This window comes from Scyliorhinus canicula, unplaced genomic scaffold (genome assembly GCF_902713615.1).
Source record: "Scyliorhinus canicula unplaced genomic scaffold, sScyCan1.1, whole genome shotgun sequence".
Lineage (NCBI taxonomy): Eukaryota > Metazoa > Chordata > Chondrichthyes > Carcharhiniformes > Scyliorhinidae > Scyliorhinus > Scyliorhinus canicula.
In genome coordinates this window covers 1,423,044-1,446,334 of record NW_024055760.1, presented here as the reverse complement: position 1 = coordinate 1,446,334, position 23,291 = coordinate 1,423,044, and the positions used below count along the sequence as shown (strand labels likewise).

The window sequence follows — 23,291 nt, the reverse complement described above, 5'->3', positions numbered from 1 at the left end:
TGGAGGTGAGGATGGAAGAGACAGGGGAGAGCGAGAGTACTTGAAAAGGAACTAACTTGTGTCAGAGATATTAGAAAGTTTCAACACACTGCGTATTTCACACAAATCTAATTTATTTAACTTTTAGCCAGAATATTAGCCCCTGTAATTGGGCTGGAGTTTGTTATCAGCAGAAAGAGACCCAAATGAACATGGTTCAGTCCTGAATGTGAGGAACATCAAAATCCAATCACTGTGGTAACTTGTGGCCACGTTGATGTCTCAGGAGGTGGGATGAAGTGGTGAATCCCTTCCCACACTTGGAGCAGGCGAACGGTCTCTCATCAGTATGAACACGTTGATGGCGCATCAGATCTCCAGAACCTTTATAGCACTTCCTGCAATCTTGACATTGAAAAGGTCTCTCATCAGTGTGAACACGTTGATGTCTCAGCAGATGGGATGAAGTCGTGAATCCCTTCCCACACTCAGAGCAGGCGAATGGTCTCGCTCCAGTGTGAATTCGCTCGTGTGTCTGCAGGTCAGATGACTGCGTGAATCCCTTCCCACACTGGGCGCAGGTGAATGGTCTCGCCCCAGTGTGAATTCGCTGATGTACAGCGAGTTGAGATGAGTGTCTGAACCCAGTCTCACAGTGAGAGCACCTAAACGGTCTCTCGTCAGTGTGAACACGTTGATGGCGCATCAGTTCCCCAGAACTTTTATAGCATTTCCCGCAATCTGAACATTGAAACGGTCTCTCATCAGTGTGAACTCGCTGGTGTGTTTGTAGGGCAGATGACTGAGTGAATCCTTTCCACATTTGGAGCATGTGAATGGTGTCTCCCCAGTGTGAACTGGCTGGTGACTCAGCAGGGCGGATGAGTGAATGAATCTCTTCCCACACTTGGAGCAGGCGAATGGTCTCTCCCCAGTGTGAATTCGCTGATGTACAATGAGGTCAGATGATCGTCTGAACCCAGTCCCGCAGTGAGAGCACCTGAATGGTCTCTCATCAGTGTGAACACGTTGATGGCACTTCAGATCCCCAGAACCTTTATAGCATTTCCCGCAGGCTGGACATTGGAACGGTCTCTCGTCAGTGTGAACTCGCTGGTGATTCAGCAAGTGGGCTGAAAGAGTAAATCCCTTCCCACATTCTGAGCAGGTGAATGGTCTCTCCCCAGTGTGAACTCGCTGATGTGACAGCAGGGCTGATGGCTCAGTGAATCCTTTCCCAGAGCAGGTGAATGGTCTCTCCCCGGTGTGACTGCGTCGATGCGTTTCCAGCTGGGATGGGGAAATGAATCCTTTCCCACAGTCCGCACATTTCCACGGTTTCTCCTCAGCGTGACTGCATTTGTGTTTCATGAAGCCTGATGATCGAGCGAATCCTCGTCCACACACACAACACGTGTACGGTTTCTCCCCACTGTGAACGATGCTTTTTCCTTCCATGTTCAAAGTCCGATGATACTCAGGTTATGATAAATTGAGGACTCTGTCAGATCCTGATGTGATGCTTGGTTTGAGTTTCCGGACTTTGAAGCCTCCCGTTCGAACACCCTGTGAAACTGATTGAAAAAAGAAAATAGGGAGTGAGAGAGAAGCCACAAAATCACAAAGGCAGGTTGTGAAATTGAGCTGAATCAATCTGGCCATTTGTGGGGCTGGCTCTGGGACAAAGTGACCATGAAAACGGCTGGATTGTTATGAAAACCCCAACTGGCCTCTTTGGGAGGAGAAAGAAAGAGGTGAAGAGGGTTTTTGTATATCTACAAGACATAGCGAGAGAGTAGTTGGCAAAGCTTCATCAACAGTATATTGATACTGAAACTATGCTTCCGGTGGCAATGATTAGCACTGCTGCCTCACAGCGCCAGGGACCCGGGTTCAATTGCGGCCTTGGTGACTGTGTGGAGTTTGCACTTTCTCCCCGTGTCTGCGTGGGTTTCCACCCGGTGCTCAGGTTTCATCCAATACTCCAAAGAAGGGAAAGTTAGGTGGATTGGCCTTGATAAATTGCCCCTTAGTGTCCAGGGATGTGCAGGTTAGGTGGGGCTATGGGGTTACAGGGACAGGGTCAGGGTGTGGGCCTAGGCAGGGTGCCCTTTCAGAGAGTCGGTGCAGACCCGATGGGCCAAAGGGCCTCCTTCTGCACTGTAGGAATTCTATGGTTCTAATTCTATTCTATGACTCTTTCTAAAGCTCTGGTCACCACTCTTCAGGAAGGATGTGAAGGTTCTTGGAGAAGGTGCAGAGGAGATTTACCAGAATGGTTCCAGCAAAGGAGGTTGAGGGGAGATTTGATTCAGGTCCACAAGATTATGCCAGATTTCCATCGGGTGGACAAATAAACTCTGTTTCCATTCACTGATCGTACAAGCAGTTGGAACACAGATTTAAATTTTTGGGTAAAATCTGGATTGAACGATACAAGATCCGGAGGGGTTTTGACAGGGTACAATCCTCTTGTAGGAGAATCTGCTGCAAAGTGAGGGGTTACCCATTTCAGATGGGGATATGGATTTGTTTTTTCTCTTGAGGGTTGCAAGACAGGGGGTGGCACAGTGCTTAGCACTGCTGCCTCACAGCACCAGGGACCCGGGTTCAATTCCCACCGTGTGGAGTTTGCACTTCCTCCCCGTGTCTGTGTGGCTTTCCTCCGGGTGTTCCGGTTTATTCCCACAGTTCAAAGATGTGCAGGTGAGGTGAATTGGTTAGGACTGTATTCGCTGGAGTTCTGAAAAACGAGGGGGGGATCTCATAGAAACCTATACAAAGTGGGTGGCGCAGTGGTTGGCACTGCTGCCTTATATCACCGAGGACCCGGGTTCGATCCTGGCCCCGGGTCACTGTCTGTCTGGAGTTTTCACATTCTCTCTGTGTTTGCGTGGGTCTCACCCCCACAAATCTAAAGATGTGCAGATTAGGTGGATTGGACACGCTAAATTGCCCGTTAATTGGAAAAAATGAATTGGGCACTCTAAATTTATTTTAAAAAGGACAGTGATTGACTGTCAGGCAAACAACCTTTATCCCATTTTCAATATTTTTATATGCGCTGAAGAGAAATGTTCAAAAATATTTTTTACTGTCCCAATGATTTTCCAGACACCCAGGTATGAATCTCGCCAAGGCAGAAGGTAAAATTTGAATTCATTGAAAGTTTACTGATGACCATGAAAATCATTGTCAATTATTGCAAAGACCCATCTGGTTTACTCCTGCCCTTCAGTTAAGGAAATCTTCTATCCTTACCTGGTCTGGCCGACATGTGACCCCAGATCCACAGTCAGCTGGTTGACCCTTAAAATGCTCACTGAGATACACTCAGTTCAAGGACAATTAGGGTGGGGCAGTGAATGCTGGCCCAGCCAGCGACTCCCACATCCCGTGAATGAATAAAAAAGAAAATCTGCCGTCCTTACCTGGTCTGGCCGACACGATTCCAAACCACAGCAATGTGGTTGATTCTTTAAATGCCTTCTCATCCAATGAAAACATCTTCCACTTGCCTATCACATCAAACCTTTTCATAACCTTACAGGATCAGGCAATCCTTTATTCCCTTTCCAGAGAAAAGGTGATGCCCTGTCCAATCCCTTTTGCCAGGTATAACCTGCCAGTTCAGGCATAATTTAAATATATTTGCCTGCATCTTCTCCAGTCCTTCTCGGTCCATTTTGTGATGTGGAGACTTTACTTAATCTGAGCAGCAAACTCACCATTGTCCTCAAATGCCTGTATGTTGCAGTATTTTAATCATTTTACCATTAGCTGAATATAAGATGGGACAGAAGAAGCAGATCCAACGAGTCTGTAACACTGTAGAGCATCTACAAACTTGCCTCTTCCCCATACCGCTAAACAGTTGACTTTTTCACTCTTAGCCTGTCAGCTATGGTATTAAGAATAATGTGTCAGAGGAAGACTGGATTTCAGCTCGGTGACACTCGGCCAGGCTAAATTTTCGTTCACAGGGTTGTGGAGCTAATGTCTCCATGTCATAAAATGGATCTGGAAGGACTGGGAAAGTATTCCAGAATGATGCCTGAACGAGCAGGTTACAGCCAGCAAGAAATGCAGAGGTTCGATGAGCCATATGGTCTCCACCCGCTTCCATTACTTGTGTTATTATGAACATCACTGTAAATCATTTCTATGCAGACACAACAGATGCAACAACCACCAGTTCATTGCCTTCCCTCCCACATTCCAGGATTCCAAACACACTTTCCAGGTGACAGTGATTTACTTGTACTTTTTGCTATCCACTATTGTGTATGCACTGCTCACGATTTGGTCTTCCCTACACTGAGGAGATTAAATCTGGATTGGGTGACTGTGGAACATCACCATTCGGTCTGCAAGCATAATCCTGAGCTTCTGATTATTTTAATTCCCGCCCCATTCCCACTCCGTCCTCGGCCTCCTGCACTGCTCCAATAAAGCTCAAAAGAAACTCGAGGAACAGAACCTCATCCTTGATCAGGCAATTCCTGACCTTCCAGACACAACATTCATTTCAGTAATTTCAGATTATAATCATCACTCCGATATTTTTAGACAGTTGGTGCTGGTAACGGTTCTGCTGTTGCCATTTATACCTCACCTGGACCTCTCTTTTATTTCTTCTCTTGTCCTATTAGTTTATTTACTTATCTCATTGTCACCCAGATTTATCTTGCACCATTATCCCCTTTGTCATTTCATCACTTCAGCCTTACATCCTCACAAACTGCCCCCCTCTGAAATGGCCCAGCAAGCCACTCAGTTCCAGGGCAATTAGGGGTGGGCAACAAATGCCGGCTCAGCCAGCGACACCCACATCCCAAAACACATAAAGGAAAGTTGGCAGCTAGAAAGGCAAATGCAATGTTCGCATTCATTTCAAGAGAGCTACAATACACGGTGAATGGGGATGAGAAACATATCAGACATGATCGAATGGCAGAGCAAACTCCAAAACTTGATGGGCTGCTTCTCTATCTTTTTTTTAAATAAGGGGATCTCATAGAAACATTTGTAAAAAAATTGTTGGAATCCATCCGAGACCTGGAAACAGATCAATTGATTCTTGGAGGAGACTTCAATTGTGTTCTGGACCCTAAATGGACTGGTCCAAGCTGATTCAACCACAACAAACACATGAAAAAGGAATGAAACCAGACGGACCACCCGGCATCGACCCAGGCACCAGAAACAACAACGGCAAACCCAGCAAAAGATTTTTATAAACTGTTCCCATCAGTCGATTGTAAAAGGGACACAGATTTAATTTGTGAACAAGATCTACAGGGGAGATAGAAGGTAGACATTTTATACAGTGAGTGATAACGATATGAAACGCAATGCTTACACACAAAGGTTGATAATCTCCAGATCCTGATAACCCGAATTTGATGTGAGGATTGGTTGTGAGTTTTCTGTCTGCGAATCCCTTTCTAAGCCCCTGTGAAAGAAGATTACAAAGGCATCACTGTCAGTCCAGAAATGAAATTCAAGAAAGATAAACGTTTCGCCTGGTTTGAGTTTGCCGTGTGTAAATCCTCCTCTCCTAATCCCCTGGAAAAGGAGTTTCCAAAATTAATCACTGTCAGTCCAGGATAGAAATTCACAACATTCTCCCCTCCTGCTCCCGGGTCCAGGATGACCGCTCATGCCCCCCGCTGCACACTGACCCTCTTGCCATCAGCAGTCCCTCGATTTGACGGTGACATCTACTCAGGATTGTGAATTTCTGCCCTGGGTCTTCATGTGGCTGAACAGAGCTTTGGACACATGGGACAGGATATCCAATGAGACAGCGAAATCTGGAGAGCAGGATTGGCTTCCTTTTCTTTCCATCTCTGCCACCGCTTTGGTGACTGGGACCGCCACTGGGACTCAAAGACTAATCCAGTTTGATGGACAAATTGTCTCCATTCTGAACAATGGGGAACAGGCTCCTCCCACTCATTGAAACATCGCCCCGACAAAGATGACAAACGTGCATGCGCCCTGATGCACATCCAATAAAGATGGCGGCAGTTAACCCGAGCCGAACATGAACTACAGCTCCGCTCGGTACAAACTGGGTCCCGGAATCTCTTTTCCGAGGTTTGCAGCTTACAACAGCTTTACACAATGTTTCCGCCCACCCCCACGATCTCTCGCTCCCTGTATATTGTTAAACGCCTCTCACCTATTTTGGAATTGATGCAGAACGGAGAATTTGACACTCATCCAAAACTTCATTCACTGTAGCGGTGTGAACGGAGAATTCCAGCCTATGTTTCTGTCAGGATATTGCTGGGGTAAAAGAAAAGTAAGAATTTGAATTGTATTTTTGTGTTTGTATTGAGATCTTCTTACTCCAACATAATATAGTTAATTTTTCTTTGATTCTTAGTATTAAAAGTTAGGGCAGCACCGCAGCACAGTTGCTTCACAGCTTCAGGTTCGATTCCCGGCTTGGGTCACTGTCTGTACGTCCTCCCTGGGTCTCCGTGGGTTTTATCCGGGTGCTCCGGTTTCCTCCCACAGTCCAAAGATGTGCAGTTTAGGTGGATTGGTCATGATCAATTGCCCTTAGTGTCCAAGCTACTGGGTTACGGGCTTAGGGTGGAGGCGTGGCCTTGAGTCGGGTTCTCTTTCTAAGGGCTGGTGCAGACTCGATGGGCCGAATGGCCTCCTTCAGCACTGTAAATTCTATGATTCTATGAAGACGCCCTTCGATATCGTCATTACCCAGACTGCGCATGCTTCAATCACAGCGGGTCCCGTCCATCATTCACTCCGACTGGTTGGAGGACCAGCTGCCCTCACTCGGTCCTCTAGACCTGCCCCATCTCTTCCTATTGGTCGAGAGCTGCCGTCAATCACCCAGGCATTGTGACAGTGACAGATGGTGAGAGCGCCCGAGACAGGCTGAGGCTGACTGGCTGATTGTCCAATAATAACAGTGAGAGTCTCAGTGGGACAATCAGACAATAATAGTGGAGATGGGGCCCAGAGGAGAAACAACAAAGGATTCACTCACTTTGAGAGTAACAAACACCGTGTCTGTTCTAATAAGAGTCAGGCTACAGTGTGTGAGTGAACACATCATTGGATCCAATGTAGAATCATAGAATCCCTACACTGCTGAAGGAGGCCATTCGGCCCAGTGAGTCTGCACCGCCCCTCATTCACTCCGATTGGTTGGAGGACCAGCAGCTCCAGGTCAATTCTCCAGTCCCGCCCCTCCTCTTCCCATTGGTCCAGAGCTGCCGTCAATCACGCGGGCATTGTGACGGTTTCAGGTGGTGAGAGCGGTCACAGGCTCAGGCTGACTCGCTGACTGGCCAATAATAACAGAGTCTCACCGGGATCCTGAAGCTTCGCTAATCAAAGATGGCGGCCGTGGAACTGGGCCTGACACCCGATAAAAGTTTCGCAGCTGCAAACGCGGGACTTATTCCGGCCTTGTGACCAGCAGGGGGTGTTTATGAAGCCTTCACTCCCTCCCCACCCCGACTCCCGGCTCCATTCCTACCTCCGCCTCACCGACTCTCACCGCCCCAAACAGCCGCTCCCGCACTCGCAGACCTCCGAGCAAAGTGACACTGCGCATGCTCGATTCACCCAGCACTGCGACCTCGCACTGGGCTCCTGTGGAGTGATTCGGGCACATTCACAGCCGCAGTGAATGTTGGGTAATAGCCGCACCATTGACACCCCAAACTGTAAATAAAAAATAACTTGGTTACCAATTGATAAAAATAATCAAACAAATTATTGTCAATGGGTAATCTGCTCTACACTATATTTCAAAATGATTAAATGCTGCTGTCCAGTGGAACAATGCAGACCCTAAGGTTTTTTCCCCAATGGGTCCTTCCTCTCTCCTCCCCAGAAGATGCAAACTCTTACTGGGTTCAATCCCAGAATCAGTAATTCCTCTATCTTCTTCCCTCTTTCTCGTGATACTGAATGTTCAATTTTCTCTAGAATGATCCAGCACAGATGTCACTCGGCACACCATGTCTATACTGACCCTGTACAAGAGCTGCCACTTTTCCTGGTTAAATTCCATTTGCCACTGTTCTGCCCATATGACCCACCCATCTGTATCATCATGTAATTTAAGGCTTTTCTCCTCGCTAGTTACCACACCAACAATTTTCCATCTGCAAACTTATCGATCATACCTTCATATATTTCAAGACATCGATTTTATATATAATTACTATTGGTGACTGAGGATGCACCAGATCTCCATCAGCACCTGAACCTGTGCTTCCTTCCTTCGAGAGCTTTAATAACTCTGGATAAACAATGCTGAAAAAGCTGGGGCGGAATTCTCCGCCACCTGGGAATCGGCGCGGGCGGGAATCATGCCGCACCGGTCGCGGGCCCCCCACGGCGATTCTCCAGCCCGCGTTGGGCCAAAGTCCCACCACTGACAGGCCTCTCCCGCCGACGTGGTTTAAACCACCTCTGATGCTGGCAGGAGCAGACGGCACAAGTGGGCCTGGGGTCCTGGGGGGGGGGCATAGGGCGATCGGACCCCAGGGGATGACCCCATGGTGGCCTGGCCCGCGATCAGGGCCCACTGATCGGCGGCGGGCCAGTGCTGTGGGGGAACTCTTTTTCTTCAGCCGCCGCCACAGCCTCCACCATGGCGGAGGCGGAAGAGACCCCCCTACCGCGCATGTGCCGGGATGACGTCAGCAGCTGCTGATGCTCTGGCGCACGTGCGGCCTGACGCCGGCCGGCGAAGGCCTTTTGGCCAGCTGTTCGCTCCGGCAGTCGGGGCGGAAAGGCCGTTCACGGCGGCCGGCAGGGAGCCAAAGGCCGCTCGCACCTGCCAGCGGAGCAGGAGCCACTCCAGTGCGGGCTGAGCCCCTAAAGATGTGGAAAATTCCGCACCTTTTGGGGAGGCCCGACGCCGGAGTCGTTGGCGCCACTCCGGTAAGCCGGGACCCCCTGCCCTGCCGGGTAGGGGAGAATACCACCCCTGGTGTTCTGGTCAAGGCTAATAAGTGAGTGCTGCTTTGCCTGTCTCTGAATTTACTCCATTCCTGTTCACTCCCCACTTATATAATACGCATTGACCATAATGACTGGGAAGAGTTTAGAACATAGAAAGGTACGGCACAGGACAGGCCCTTCATCCACGATATTGTGCCGACCATTTCTCCTAATCTAAGATCAACCTAACCTACACCCTTCAATTTACTGATGTCCATATGCCAAAAGTCCCGAATGACTCTGACTCCACCACCTCTGCTGGCAGTGCATTCCACGCAACCACCACTCTCGGTGTAAAGAACCTACATCTGACATCTCCCCCATACCTTCCTCCAATCACCTTAAAATTATGTCACCTCATGATAGCCATTTCCACCCTGGGGAAAGGTCTCTGGCTATCCATTCTATCCATGCCTCCCATCACCTTGTACACCTCTCTCAAGTCACCTCTCTTCCTTCTTCGCTCCAGTGAGAAAAGCCCTCGCTCCCTCAACCTTTCTTCATAAGACATGCCTTCCAGTCCAGGCAGCATCCTGGTAAATCTCCTCTGTACCCTCTCCAAAGCATCCACATCCTTCCTATAATGAGGCGACCAGAACTGGACACAATATTCCAAGTGTGTCTAACAAGGGTTTAATAGGGGCAGCACGGTGGCCTAGTGGTTAGCACAACCACCTCACGGCGCTGAGGTCCCAGGTTCGATCCCGGCTCTGGGTCACTGTCCGTGTGGAGTTTGCAAATTCTCCCCGTGTCTGCGTGGGTTTCGCCCCCACAACCCAAAAATGTGCAGAGTAGGTGGATTGGCCACGCTAAATTGCCCCTTAAGTGGAAAAAATAATTGGGTAATCTAAATTTATAAAAAAAAAACAAGGGTTTAATAAAGCTGCAGCAAAACATCACGGCTATTAAACTCAACCCCCCTGTTAATGAAAGCCAACACACTATATGCCTTCTTAACAACCCTATCAACCTGGATGGCAACTTTGAGGGATCTGTGTATGTGGACCCCAAGATCCCTCTGTTCATCCACACTTCCAAGAATTCTGCCTTTTAACGCTGTATTCAGCATTCAAATTCGACCTTCCAAAATGAATCATTTCACATTGATCTAGGTTGAACTCCACCTGCCACTTCTCAGCCCAGCTCTGCATCCTGTCAATGTCCTATTGTAACTTGCATCAGCCCCCAACACTATCTACATTCTACAACTTCCCCAACCTTTGTGTCATCGACAAACGTACTAACCCGCCTTCCACTTCCTCATCCAAATCATTTATAAGAACAACAAAGGGCAGAGGTCCAAGAACAGATCCCTGAAAGACACCACTGGTCATCGACCACCAGGCAGAATACTTTCCATCCACTACCCGCTGTATTCTATTGGCCAGCCAATTCTGTATCCAGACAGCCAAATTTCCCTGTATCCCATGTCCCCTAACTTTCTGAATGAGCCTACCATGGGGAACCTTATCAAATGTCTTACTGAAATCCATATACACCACATCCCTGCCCGACCTTCATCAATGTGTCTTGTCACATCATCAAAGAATTCAATGAGGCTTGTGATGCATGACTGACTACCTTTAATCAAACTATGATTTTCTAAGTAATCATAAATCCTACCTATCACAATCCTTTCCAATAATTTGCTCACCACAGACGTAAGACTGATGGGTCTGTAATTCCCAGGGATTTCCCTATTCCCTTTCTTGAACAAGGAAACAACATTTGCCTCCCTCCAAACATCTGGTGCTACTCCAGTGGAGAGCAAGGACACAACGATCATCGCCAATGGCACAGAAAACTCCTTCCTCACTTCCTGTAGTAACCTTGGTTATATCCCGTCAGGCCCAGGGGACTTATCTATCTTGATGCTTTCCAAAATTTCCAGCACATCCTCCTTAATGTCAACCTGTTCAAGTCTATCAACTTGGTTCACACTGCTCTCATGAGCAACAAGGTCCCTCTCTCCCGTGAATACTGAAGCAACATATTCATTTAGGGCCTCGCCCATCTCCTCACACTCGTGGCATGAGTTCTGTCCATTATCCCTGATCAGCCCTACTCTCAGGATATTGGTGCCCGAGATGAACATTTGAACCGTTTCGCACAGTCCTCATATTTCCACACGTTCTCCATGATGCCTGTGTCCTGTGTCTCTCCAGGTTGGATGAGCAGTTGAAGCCTTGTCCACACAGGACACGTCTCTGTGTTGTGAATGGTGTGATGTCAGGCTGCGTAACTGGGTCCAGTTATTTCCACAGTCTGTTCACTGGATCAGACAGATGGGTGACTGCTAGGAAGGGCAGGCAGGCAGTGCAGGAATTCCCTATGGCTGTCCCCCTCTCTAACAGGTATACCGTTTTGGATACTGTTTGGAGGGATAGCCCAGTGGGGAAAGCAACAACAGCAGCCTGAACAGTGACACCACAACTGGCTCTGTTGCTTAGCAGGGGAGGGCAAAGTGCAGGAGAACGATAGTTATAGGGGACTCGATAGGAAGGGGCACAAATAGGTGCTTCTGTGGACAGGAAAGAGACTCCAGGATGGTACTTTGCCTCTCTGGTGCCAGGGTCCAGGATGTCTCTGAACGAACACAGTACATCCTGAAGGGGGAGGGTGAACAGCCACTGGGATATCTTCTGGGACAGGTGTAACCTGTACAAGAAGGACGTGTTGCATCTAAACTGGAGTGGCACCAATATCCTGGCTGCGAGGTTTGCTCGAGCCATTCGGGAGGATTTAAACTAGTATGGGGGTGGGAACCAGTGCGCAGAAGGTGTAATAACTGAAGGGGAATTGGAGAACAAAAATAAGAGAACCACATCACCCTGTCTGCTCAAACACAGTGGTTTGAAGAGTATTTGTTTCAACGCCAGAAGTATAGCGGGGAGGCAGATGAATTTTGAGCACTTATTAGTACTTGGAATTACGATGTTGTGGCTATCACAGAGACATGTTTAAATGAAGGGCCGGATTGGCAGCTGAATGTTGGAGGATACAGATGCTTCAGGAAAGATAGAGAGGGATGTTAAAGGGGTGGGGGAGTAGCATTACTGGTTAAAGAGAATATTATAATATTATGAAGGGAAATATACTGTAAATGTCAAAACTCCGAGGAATATAGAAAGTCAGAGAGAGCTGTGTGTGCATGTGCACAGATCTTTGAAGTTGGCAGCACAAATGGACAAGTTACTCAAGAAAGCAGACGGATTGCTTGCCTTCATTGGACGGGGCATCAAGTATAAAAACTGGCAAGTCATGCTGCAGTTGCATAGAACCTTGGTAAGGCCACACCTGGAGTATTGTCCACAATTCTGGTTGCCAGAGTACCAGAAGAATGTGGAGGCTTTGGAGAGGTGCAGAGGAGGTTTACCAGGATGTTGCCTCGTCTGGAGGGCGTTAGCTATGTGGAGAGGCTGAATAGACTTGGACTGTTTTCGTTAGAAAGACGGAGGTTGAGGGGTGACCTGAAATAGGTCGACAAGATTATGAGGGGCATGGATAGAGTGGATGGGCAGGCACTCTTTCCCAGGGTGGAGGGGTCAGTCACCAGGGGGCATAGGTTTAAGGTCTCTGGGGCAAAGTTTAGAGGAGATGTGCGAGGCAGGTTTGTTTACGCAGAGGGTGGTGAGTGCCTGGAACGCATTCCCAGGCGAGGTTGTAGAAGCAGATACATTAACGGCGTTCAAAAGGCATCTTGACAAACACATGGATAGGATGGGGTTAGGGATACGGCACAAGGAAGTGCTGAACGTTTTGCCAACGATTGGTATCATGACCGGTACAGGTTTGGAGGGACGAAGGGCCTGTTCCTGTGTTGTATTGTTCTTTGTTCAAAGACCCTGTTCAATGTGGGAGAAACAGTTCCTGCGTTCGGAATGTGGATGACGTTTTCGCCGATGGTCTGACCTTTCGAACAATATGTAGTCACACTGGAAGAAACCTTGGAAATCTGGGCACTGTGGAATAGATTTAATCAGAGCTGGAGATTCATCGACATGTTTACACTGAGGAGCGACCATTAATGTTCTCCGTGTGTGGGAAGAGATTCACTCAGTTCACCAGCCTCACTTCATCATGGTCAATCTGTACTGGACCGTTACCAAGTGCAATGTATCTTTCCTGAGGTTTGGTGGCCAGTACAGAACATGGAGGAAAAGACAGCAGGAATATCTCTAATCTGTGATTTACAAGGACACATTCTTGGTTCCCAGCAGTTACGTTTCTTGAGTAATTTCTTCATTTTCCCTAAACTACCCTGCCTGTTAATTCTATTATTTCTGATAATTCCATTACTGTAGCTATAAACATCACACATTAGAATTTAATCTGTTCCATTATTCACTCTGGTTTAAGTTTATGTTGAGGTTAATAAGAGACAAACTCTGTCCTCTCCCCAATCCGATTACAGTTTCCCATGAGTGGATTCTGTGGAATGGAATGTCTTATCAACGTTTCCATGGTGACCTGTCTGCAGTGCAGGAATGTCTAATCAGCGTTTCCATGGTGACCTGTCTGCAGGTTAGGAATGTCTGATCAGCGTTTCCACGGTGACGTGTCTGCAGTGAAGGAATGTCTTATCAGCGTTTCCATGGTGACCCGTCTGCAATGAAGCACCTGTTTGAGTTTCTAACTCAGACTAAACTTCTCTCTCCCATAACACACATTATATCAGACATTGGATGTCAATGTATTTCAGCCATGTTTTGTTAATATCTCCAAAACCCTAAAAAGAGTTCAGATACACAAATGTTTAAATGTGGGAGGACAAGTTGATAAAATGTTTCAAATATACATGGGATCCAAGGTTTATAATTCTGGGTGTGTGGTACAAAAGGACAGAGGTCATGTCAACCTGTACAAATCATTGGTTAGGCTGCAGTTGGAATATTAGATCAGGTTTTGGGGATATTACACCAGGAAGGATGTCAAGGCCATGGAGAGGGTGTAGAAGAGATTCACTGAGATGATCCCAGGGAAGAGAGGATTTAGTTACCAGGACAGATTAGAGAAACTGGGGCTCTGTTCATTCAAACAGAGGCTGACTGGAGATCAGAGGGAGGGGGGTTTGATTCCGGCCTCGGGTGACTCTGTAGGGTTTGCACTTCCTCCCCGTGTCTGCGTGGGTTCCTTCCGGGTGCTCCAATTTCCTCCCTCAGTCCAAAGATGCACAGGTTAGGTGGATTGGCCATAATAAGAGACTTCCCCTGAGTGTCCAAAGGTTAGGTGGGGTTCTGGGGATAGGGTGGAGGAGTGGTCCTGAGTGGGGTGCCATATTGGAGGGTCAGTGCAGACCCGATGGGCTGAATGGCCTCCTTCTGCATTGTAGAGATTCTATGGAACAGAAAAAGACACATGAAATATCAAGCAGACTACAACAATGTTCAGTATTCTCACTGCCCCTCTGGGCCTGCAGTGGGGGGGGGGGGGGGGGGGGGGGGGGGGGGGGGGAAGGGGGGGGGGGGGGGGCGGGGGGGGGGACGGGGGGGGGGGGGGGGGGGGGGACGACAGTGGGGGGACCGGTGATGGTTTCTCTTATCTCTGAATGACATTTTATTTTTAAAGTGAAGGGTGTCTGTACTGGAGAATCTGAGTACCAAGTGCCAGCTTGAACCATTCTCCAATCAGTTACAGCACAGCTCCCTCTACGTTGCCCCATGAAACACTCCCAAGGCTGATACAAAATGGTGTTAAAGAGTAAATCTCCCTCGATGATGTCCCCATCAAACACTCCCATGATCGGTATAGCACAAGGTTGGGTACAATGTAAATGGTCCTCTGCACTGTCCCCATCAAACAGTCCCAGGACAGGTACAGCATACCTTCTGGAAATCCAGATAAAGCACATCTACAGGTTCTACTTGTTACTTCCTCAAACATCTTGCTAAATTAGTCAATCACGATTGATTCCCTGAACCCCATTTTCAAACACTGTGTCAAAAGAAAATTCAAATCTCCTCTACCCCTCTGGCTCCTTTGCCAATTACCTTAGACGGACTCACTTTCTGTTAAAGAGGCTGTCAACCACTTTCCCGAAAGTGAACAAATTTAATCAGGAAAAGTCCAACAAATTCAAATATTTTCAGTTTAAAAGTTTATTGATGAAATAGAACATGGTTAAAAAAACTGACGGAAAATTACTTGAGGATCAAAGACAATCAGAGTAACAGGATGTTCACAATGTTCTGGACCCAAATAGTTCCCTTCAGCTCCTCTGTACCCTGTCCCCGTGACTCCCCGCTTTGGACACGGGGGCACTGAGCCCTGGGGTCACGTCACTATCAGTACCGGTCACCCTCTCCCATAAAGGTCAGCAACGTCTTAGAAAAAATCAAACTCCCAGTCAACAAATTGAAGGATCACACGACGGGACTTCAGGTTTTATGAGTTTTAATACAACAAACAAACTAGAAGCTACTTTCAGTCAGAATCCTACACATTAAACTATAAACTAGAACCTTGCCCTTTTTCACAATCTAGAAATACACTCCACGATTATAGTTACTCTACCTTATAAATTGATACTTAATTGTCTCAGAACCTGTCCAAAGTGATGATTCATTCCCGAGGTTCATTTACTTCAGTTCTTCAACCAAGACACTGAGGAAAAAAAAGGGAGAATAGAATAGAATGTGAACTAGCAAAATACATAAAAATGGAGTGTAAAAGTTTCTGTGGCTACGTAAAAAGGACATACTGGTGCTGGAGGGTGTGCAGAGGAGATCCATTACGTTAATCCCAGAGCTGAAGGGGTTGGATTATGAGGAGAGGTTGAGTAGACTGGGACTGTACTCGTTGGAATTTAGAAGGATGAGGGGGGATCTTATAGAAACATTTAAAATTATGAAGGGAATAGATAGGATAGATGCGGGCAGGTTGTTTCCACTTGCGGGTGATAGCAGAACTAGGGGACACAGCCTCAAAATAAGGGGAAGTAGATTTAGGACTGAGTTTAGCAGAAACCTCTTCACCCAAAGGGTTGTGAATCTATAGAATTCCTTGCCCAGTGAAGCAGTTGAGGCTCCTTCATTAAATGTTTTTAAGGTAAAGATAGATAGTTTTTTGAAGAATAAAGGGATTAAGGGTTATGGTGTTCGGGCCGGAAAGTTGAGCTCAGTCCATAAAAGATCAACCATGATCTCATTGAATGGCGGAGCAGGCTCGAGGGGCCAGATGGCCTACTCCTGCTCCTAGTTCTTATGTTCTTATGTTTGGCTCAAAGGTTTGTCCATTCCAGATAGAGTCAGAAGAATTTAGAATGAGGAACAGAGATCTCGACAGCCACCTCATTCAACACTCTGGGATGTAGATCATCAGCTTTTGGGGATTTATTCACTTCCAACCCCATTAATTTTTCCAGTGCTATTTTTTCACCACTACTAATCTCTGCCAGTCCCTTGGTTCTCTGGTGTTTTGGGGATAATTTCTGTATCTTCCTCTGTGAAGACATTCACACATTGTTTATTTTCTCTGCCATTTCCTTACTCCCCATTATAAACTCTCCTGTCTCTGTCTGGAATGGACCCACATTGGTCTTTGCTAATCTTTTCCTTTTCACATTCATGTAGAAGCTTTTCCAGTCGGTTTTTATGTTTCTCCCCAGTGCTCTCATCAGTTTCTTGGTCCTCCTTTGCTGAATTCTAATGGCTCTCATGGAATCTTTAACTTTTCTTGTTCGCCACAGTTACATTACTTTTCCTGTTGGGTGTTTGATCCTTAAAGGAATCTATATTTTGAAATATATTTGTGAAATACAAATTGCAAAAATCCCAGAGGACCATAGGCTGCTCTCCCCTTTGACAGAGAGAGAGCAGACTGGAGGTAATTTAACCCAAGGGTCAGCCACCTCAAGCGACGGGCCTGGATGAGAAGGCCGGGCCTTCATGAATAAACCCAGCCAGTACGAGAGTTGAATCCTCACTGTTGGCCTTGCTCCGCATCACCAACCAGTTGTCCAGCCAACTGAGCTAACCATCCCCTGATAAATTAGGTATTCCCTGTACCAATCAGTTTCCCAGTCCACCTCAGACAACTTGCCCCTCATAACCTGATAGTTTCCTTCTGTGAGGAACACCCAGATAAACAAAAGAACCATGTAACCACCAGGGCCCATCTCCATGGCAACGTGGCACGCTTTGGAGGGTTTGAAACAGAAATGGAAAGAACATATCTTCACATTTGCAAACACCCTTCCACCCTTGTGATCCTTGTGCAATTTGAAGCCAGGTATCAGCAACAAGGCTCAAAGAGCATCAGCCCACTGGAGGCAAAGTGGTGAGACCGGCCAGTCCAGCAGAAAGAAACCCTCCGACCATCCCCACTGACCACCTGTCAGAATGAACAAAATGCAGCCCTGGGTGTAGAGCGGAAACAATAACAGCAGAATCCAACCCCTGTAATCAATTGTGAAATTGTTGGTGTCACAGAAGGTCCAATGAAACATGTAATCCCGTCTCACATTGTGGGGTGGACGGCGTCTCCCCAGTGTGAACTCGCTGGTGTGTCTGCAGGGTGGATAATTGAGTAAATACTTTCCCACACCGTGAGCAGGTGAATGGCCTCTCCCCAGTGTGAACTCGCTGGTGTGTCTGCAGGTTGGATAACTGAGTAAATCCTTTCCCACACTGAGAGCAGGTGAGTGGCCTCTCCCCAGTGTGAACTCGCTGGTGAATCCGCAGGTGAGATAACCGAGTGAATCCCTTCCCACACTGAGAGCAGGTGAATGGCCTCTCCCCAGTGTGAACTTGCTGGTGTGTACGCAGGGTGGATAACCGAGTGAATCCCTTCCCACACTGAGAACAGGTGAATGGCCTCTCCCCAGTGTGAACTCGCTGGTGAATCCGCAGATGAGATAACCGAGTGAATCCCTTCCCACACTGAGAACAGGTGAATGGCCTCTCCCCAGTGTGAACGCGCTGATGTTTCTGCAGGGTGGATGAATCACTGAAATCCTTCTCACACTGAGAGCAGGTGAGTGGCCTCTCCCCAGTGTGAACTCGCTGATGTTTCCGCAGGGTGGATGAATCAATAAATCCCTTCCCACACTGAAAGCAGGTGAATGGCCTTTCCCCAGTGTGAACACGTTTGTGTCCCCGCAGGGTGGATAAGTGTGCAAATCCTTTCCCACACTGAGAGCAGGTGAATGGCCTCTCCCCAGTGTGAACTCGCTGGTGTGACTGCAGGGTGGATAGCCGAGTGAATCCCTTCAAACACTGAGAGCAGGTGAATGGTTTCTCCCCAGTGTGAACTCGTTGATGTGTCTGCAGGGTGGTTGAATCACTGAATCGCTTCTCACACTGAGAGCAGGTGAATGGCCTCTCCCCTGTGTGAACTCGCTGGTGATTCTGCAGATTGAATAACTGAGTGAATCCCTTCCCACACTTGGAGCAGGTGAACGGCCTCTCCCCAGTGTGACTGCGTCGATGAATCTCCAGCTTAGATGGGAATCTAAATCCCTTCCCACAGTCCTCACATTTCCATGGTTTCTCCATGTTGTGTGTCTCCAGGTTGTACAATTAGTTGAAGCCTTGTCCACAGATACAACACGAGTATGGTCTCTCCCAGCTGTGAATGTTGTTATGTTTTTCAGGCTGTGTAACTGGTTAAGGCTCCTTCCACAGTCAGTTCACAGGAACACTTTCACTCGGGTGTCTGTTGTGTGGGTCTTGGTGCTTTTCCAGTCACACTGATGGTTGAAAACTTAGGCTGACAGTTCACCTTCTAGATTCAAAGGTTGGAGATATTCAGGTTCCAAGGAATCGAGTAACTGTCAGATTGAGACGTGACGATTGAGATTTCTGTCTGTAATTCTTCCTCATCTAATATCCTGTAAAAACAATTTACAAAATTCATCACTGTCAGTACAGGATAGAAACTCAGAACAGACAATTCTAGTTTCTATGTGAAATTTTTTCCTCTCTCTTATTCCCTGAAAGCTGTAAATCTCCATCCCACACACTCCCTCCATTCTCATTCTGGTGTATCGCCGTTGAGTAGCACAGTGGTTAGCACTGTTGCTTCACAATTCTAGGGTCCCAGGTTTGATTCCCGGCTTGGGTCACTGTCTGTGCGGAGTCTGCACAGGTCCCCATGTCTGCGCGGGTTTCCTCCCACAGTCCGAGGACATGCAGGTTAGGTGGATTGGCCATGCTAAATTGCCCCTTAATTGGACAAAATGAATTGGGCACTCTAAATTTATTTTAAAAAAAGAAAAAAAAAGTCTCGATGAACCAGAGAAGAGAATCCTGAACGTTCAGCAAGATGCCTCCGTCGAAATTCAATCCTTTGAAAACCAGCCGAGTGGCTGGCGGAGGTACTGGAGGATTTGGAGAACCGAGGGTCAGAGAAAGAACATCTGAGTCATTGGCCTGTCAGAAGGTGTGGAGGTAAGGCTCCCATTAGGGTCTTTGAGGACCGGCTGCCATGCTGGGCACCATGGTAGCACAATGGCTAGCACTGTTGCTTCACAGCGTCAGGGACCCCGGTTCAATTCCCGGCTTGGGTCACTGTCTGTGCAGAATCTGTATGTTCTCCCTGTGTCTATGTGGGTTTCCTCCGGGTGTTCCGGTTTCCTCCAACAAGTCCCAAACAAAGACGTGTTTGATAGGTGAATTGGACATTCTGAATTCTCACTCTGTGTACCTAAACAGGTGCCGGAATGTGGCGACTAGGGGATTTTCACAGTAACGTCATTGCAGTGTTAATGTAAGCCTCCTTGTGAGACTAATAAAGATTATAATGAATGGGCTAAAGGCCCTCTTTCCGTGCTGTAAAATTCTACGACTCTAAAGATAGAGATGGTATAGGGAGGGAGGGAATGACTTTATAGAGAAACTGGCAAAGCCACAACATTCACCAGCTCTAAGGACACACCTTAGCTCCCTTTCCAATCTGAAAGCAGCCTGAGCTGGATTTACATTCCCCTTAATTCATAATTGCTGGGTGATAACCCTGTACTTCCTTACCTCACACCACTGTAACAGCACCTTCACTACACAGACTGCAGCAACTGACCAAACATCACCTTCCCAGTTATTCGTGAAGGCACCGCCTTCCCAACCTGGCCCCTTGCCTGATGTGTGGTGATCCTCAGGTCACATCACCACCGGTCAGCTCTCTGTCCCGGGACCAGGCCCTGCGTCACAGCCGCCATCTTGGAGAAGCAGAGCGCATGCGCTGGCGTCTTGGTTATGCCACCGCTGGTGGGCGGGACCTGAAGGTTTCTGTTCCCAGCCGGGTCCTAGTGCCGGTGCAAAATTTTCAAAGGGAAAACAGGTTTTTCATCCACTCGAACACCTTGCAATAAGTTTTAAAACGTTTACCCACTCCCAGGCTGAAGCTGATGGATGTTTGTTGCCTGGAGGCATCTCTGGATTGCGTAGACATTCAATGTGAGAGGCTGCAGCCTCTATATAGCTACCTGAAGGGGGTTTTCCAAATGTTGATTACATTTCGTGGTCATTTCCAGTTCATTATCAGGATGTTTGTGTGATATTTTCTTACCCTCAGTGTTTTTTCTTTATTTAAAATACATTTCAGCAGCAAGCTTAATGGTGATTTTTAACGGATGGGAGATTATTTATTACCACACCCTTTCCCTGGATATTTGAACATCTCAGTCTCTCGTCTCTTTCACACTCACTGACACATACACAGGAATTAGGTAAAGGTCAAGTTGAAGCTATAATGATGAAAATGAATGTAGACTGCAATCTTTACATCGCTGCAGGTCTGTTGTCTTCTTGTTTAGCTGATCCTTTAGTTGGAGTGAAGCGTTTTTAGAAACAAATAATTTTCATGAGGCTCTGAAGCTTCTTGTAGATGAATAGCCAGGAGGTTGGTTCTCAGGTGGGCTTGGAAGCTGGAATAAGGTCAGTCCTGTGGCTGCACTGGGAGACATTCAGCTCTGCTGGTTAAGCTGGTTCCTGGTGCTTCAGATGCTTCTCACACACACATTTGCTTTGTTCAGGGTTTATTATACTGCATCCCTGACAATTAACTGCAGGATTAAAACTCTGAGACCCAGAACACCCCGATACAATAGCAGTTTACGATGCTCACTCACGCTTATCTCTGTCCCAATTCGAACTCATTCTCCTGTGTTCAATACGGCACTTGGAGACCAACAGTCCTGAGATTTCATATTCCTCAAATGCTGGTTCATCCTGACACACGGAGACATTTAAACTTCACAGGTGGCTGCAACGTTTCCTTATTCAGGTCCATATTTAAATAAATATTGGTCACAGAATCGAATATTACTCACAGTTTATTGTCCATAATAACCTGTTAGGTTGCAGCCATCTTGACAGAGTTTGTGGATCTTAGTCTATCACATCTAGTACCCTTGTGCTGAACGTGACATCCTGAATCTACTATTGGGTCTTATTAAAACAGTACATTGTAGCTGGATGAGGACTTAGAGCGGTGGGGGGGGGGGGGGGGGGGGGTTACTCTGGCTGCCGACTTCAGTTCCGTGGTCTTGTCTATTCCCAGTGGCCCTGCAGAGGCAGCATGCGATATCCACCGGAATGCTTGATGCCTTCCACAACCAGTGGATTCCTCAGCGGACAGAGTGTTTCAGAGACACTGGGAACAATATTCTGGTTCAGTTGGGAAGGTTCCCTACACTTTTGTTGGGGCTTCTGGCTGATTTTGGTCTTTTATTTTGACTGGACCACATGCTTGGGGAAAGCAAGAGCAGAAAGAAGGTTTGATAGAAACTAGAATGATCTGTTGTGAATTTCTATCACATTCATACAGTTATCATTGTTGTAACCTTCTTTTTCAGGCATCAGAACGGGAGGTTTGGCAGCTGGGCAACTCCAACCAAATATAACATCAAGATCTGACAGTCACTCAATTCATTAGGATCAAAATATCACAAACTGTCAATGTGTTTGTCTGTTCTGACTGTGGGAAGAGATTTCAAACATCAGTGTGACTGGAAAAGCCCCGCGACCCACACACACCTGAGGGAGAATGTTCCAGTGAACTGACTGTGGAAAGAGCTTTAACCAGTTACACAGCCTGAAAAATCATCTCGTTTCCTCTTGTGGGATAGTCTAGGGCCAGAGGGTATAATCTAAGAGTAAGGGGTCTCAAATTTAGGACAGAGATGAGGATACATTTCTTCCATCAGAGGGTAGTGAATCTGTGGAATTCTTCAACTGGCATTCTGTCTCTGGAATTTACCAAAAATGTCAGAGGTGAAGGTGCCTTTACCCGGATGGGCCGCTTGGTGGCGCGGTGGCTCTTTCGCTGAGGGGCCTTGAGTTCAGACACATCCCAGACATGACTGGTGAGAAATATCTGTCTGGGAAAGGGAAGACAACTGTAGAATCGGGGAAAAGGATCAGTGCCGATGGACCTTAAAGAAAGGAGTTGAGATTAGTTTTATTTTCTTCATTTTTCATTCAATATTTATTAAAATTTCAGAGAAAATATTACACAAAAGTTTATTTTGATGTTAACAAAAGGGAACATAACAATTGAGGGTCACAGTGAGAACAGAACTCATGCCCTCTGAGCTGCCAAATGTATGTACAACTGAAACAGACACAGGAAAGAGAGACCAGGAGCTCAACATAAAGGGAAGACAACAGTTACATGAGGAACGAGATAAGATACTTATTTCGACATGACATTGAGGGAAATTATTAGCTACAACTTCATTAAAGCCATAATCATCGCGCACATTTCAAACTGAAAACAGAAATACTGTCCATGATTGTCTCAGTTACAGATGCAGAATAATAACCTGAGAGGATGTTACTGTGAGAGTCACCAAGAGGAGATACTGTATTTGTGTCACACACAGATCATAATAAACAGCTGAGGGAAAATCTACAGCGTCCGAAAGTCAACTGGTCACTTGATCTGTAAAGGAGAGAGAAACTGATGAAGCAGATGTTTATGATCGGGGACATTGATGTCAGAGTTTTTAATCAATCAAACATTTAGCGATCTTTAAACGCCTTCTGTCAGTTTGAAGTGTGAGTGGATTGAATCTTCTCACCTTCACCAGAGTGACTGCAGCGCTGTAGGACATGCTCAGGACGAATAGGCTGATGAATGTGGAAGCGGTTGTCCAGATGTTACCGTTATCATCCTCATCGTCTTCAGTCCAGGTGTGGTCTGTGGTATCTATGAGGATAGAATCCAATAAATATAATCAGATTGTTTATTAATCCAGGATAAATTGTTAATATTCTCATTTAATTTTCTTTATCTGATCATTCATTCTCTAATATATTTTTCATTGTACAGCTACTGGAGAGTTCGTGACGCTCAACAACCGATCTCTGTAACTT

At 46.9% G+C, this 23,291-nt stretch overlaps 1 long non-coding RNA gene across 2 annotated transcripts; it reads right to left on the bottom strand.

The window, feature by feature from the left end:
* Positions 1–1,499: 1,499 nt before the first annotated feature.
* LOC119960992 lies at positions 1,500–7,648 on the bottom strand. Of its 2 annotated transcripts, none has more exons than XR_005459565.1 (4): positions 7,499–7,648; positions 6,167–6,273; positions 5,342–5,434; positions 1,500–1,553 (listed from the first exon to the last, which is right to left on the bottom strand). It is a non-coding gene; the product is annotated as an uncharacterized LOC119960992 (long non-coding RNA). The 2 variants fall into 2 exon arrangements; XR_005459566.1 differs by lacking the exon at positions 7,499–7,648 and adding an exon at positions 6,395–6,433.
* Between the last annotated feature and the right edge of the window lie 15,643 nt (positions 7,649–23,291).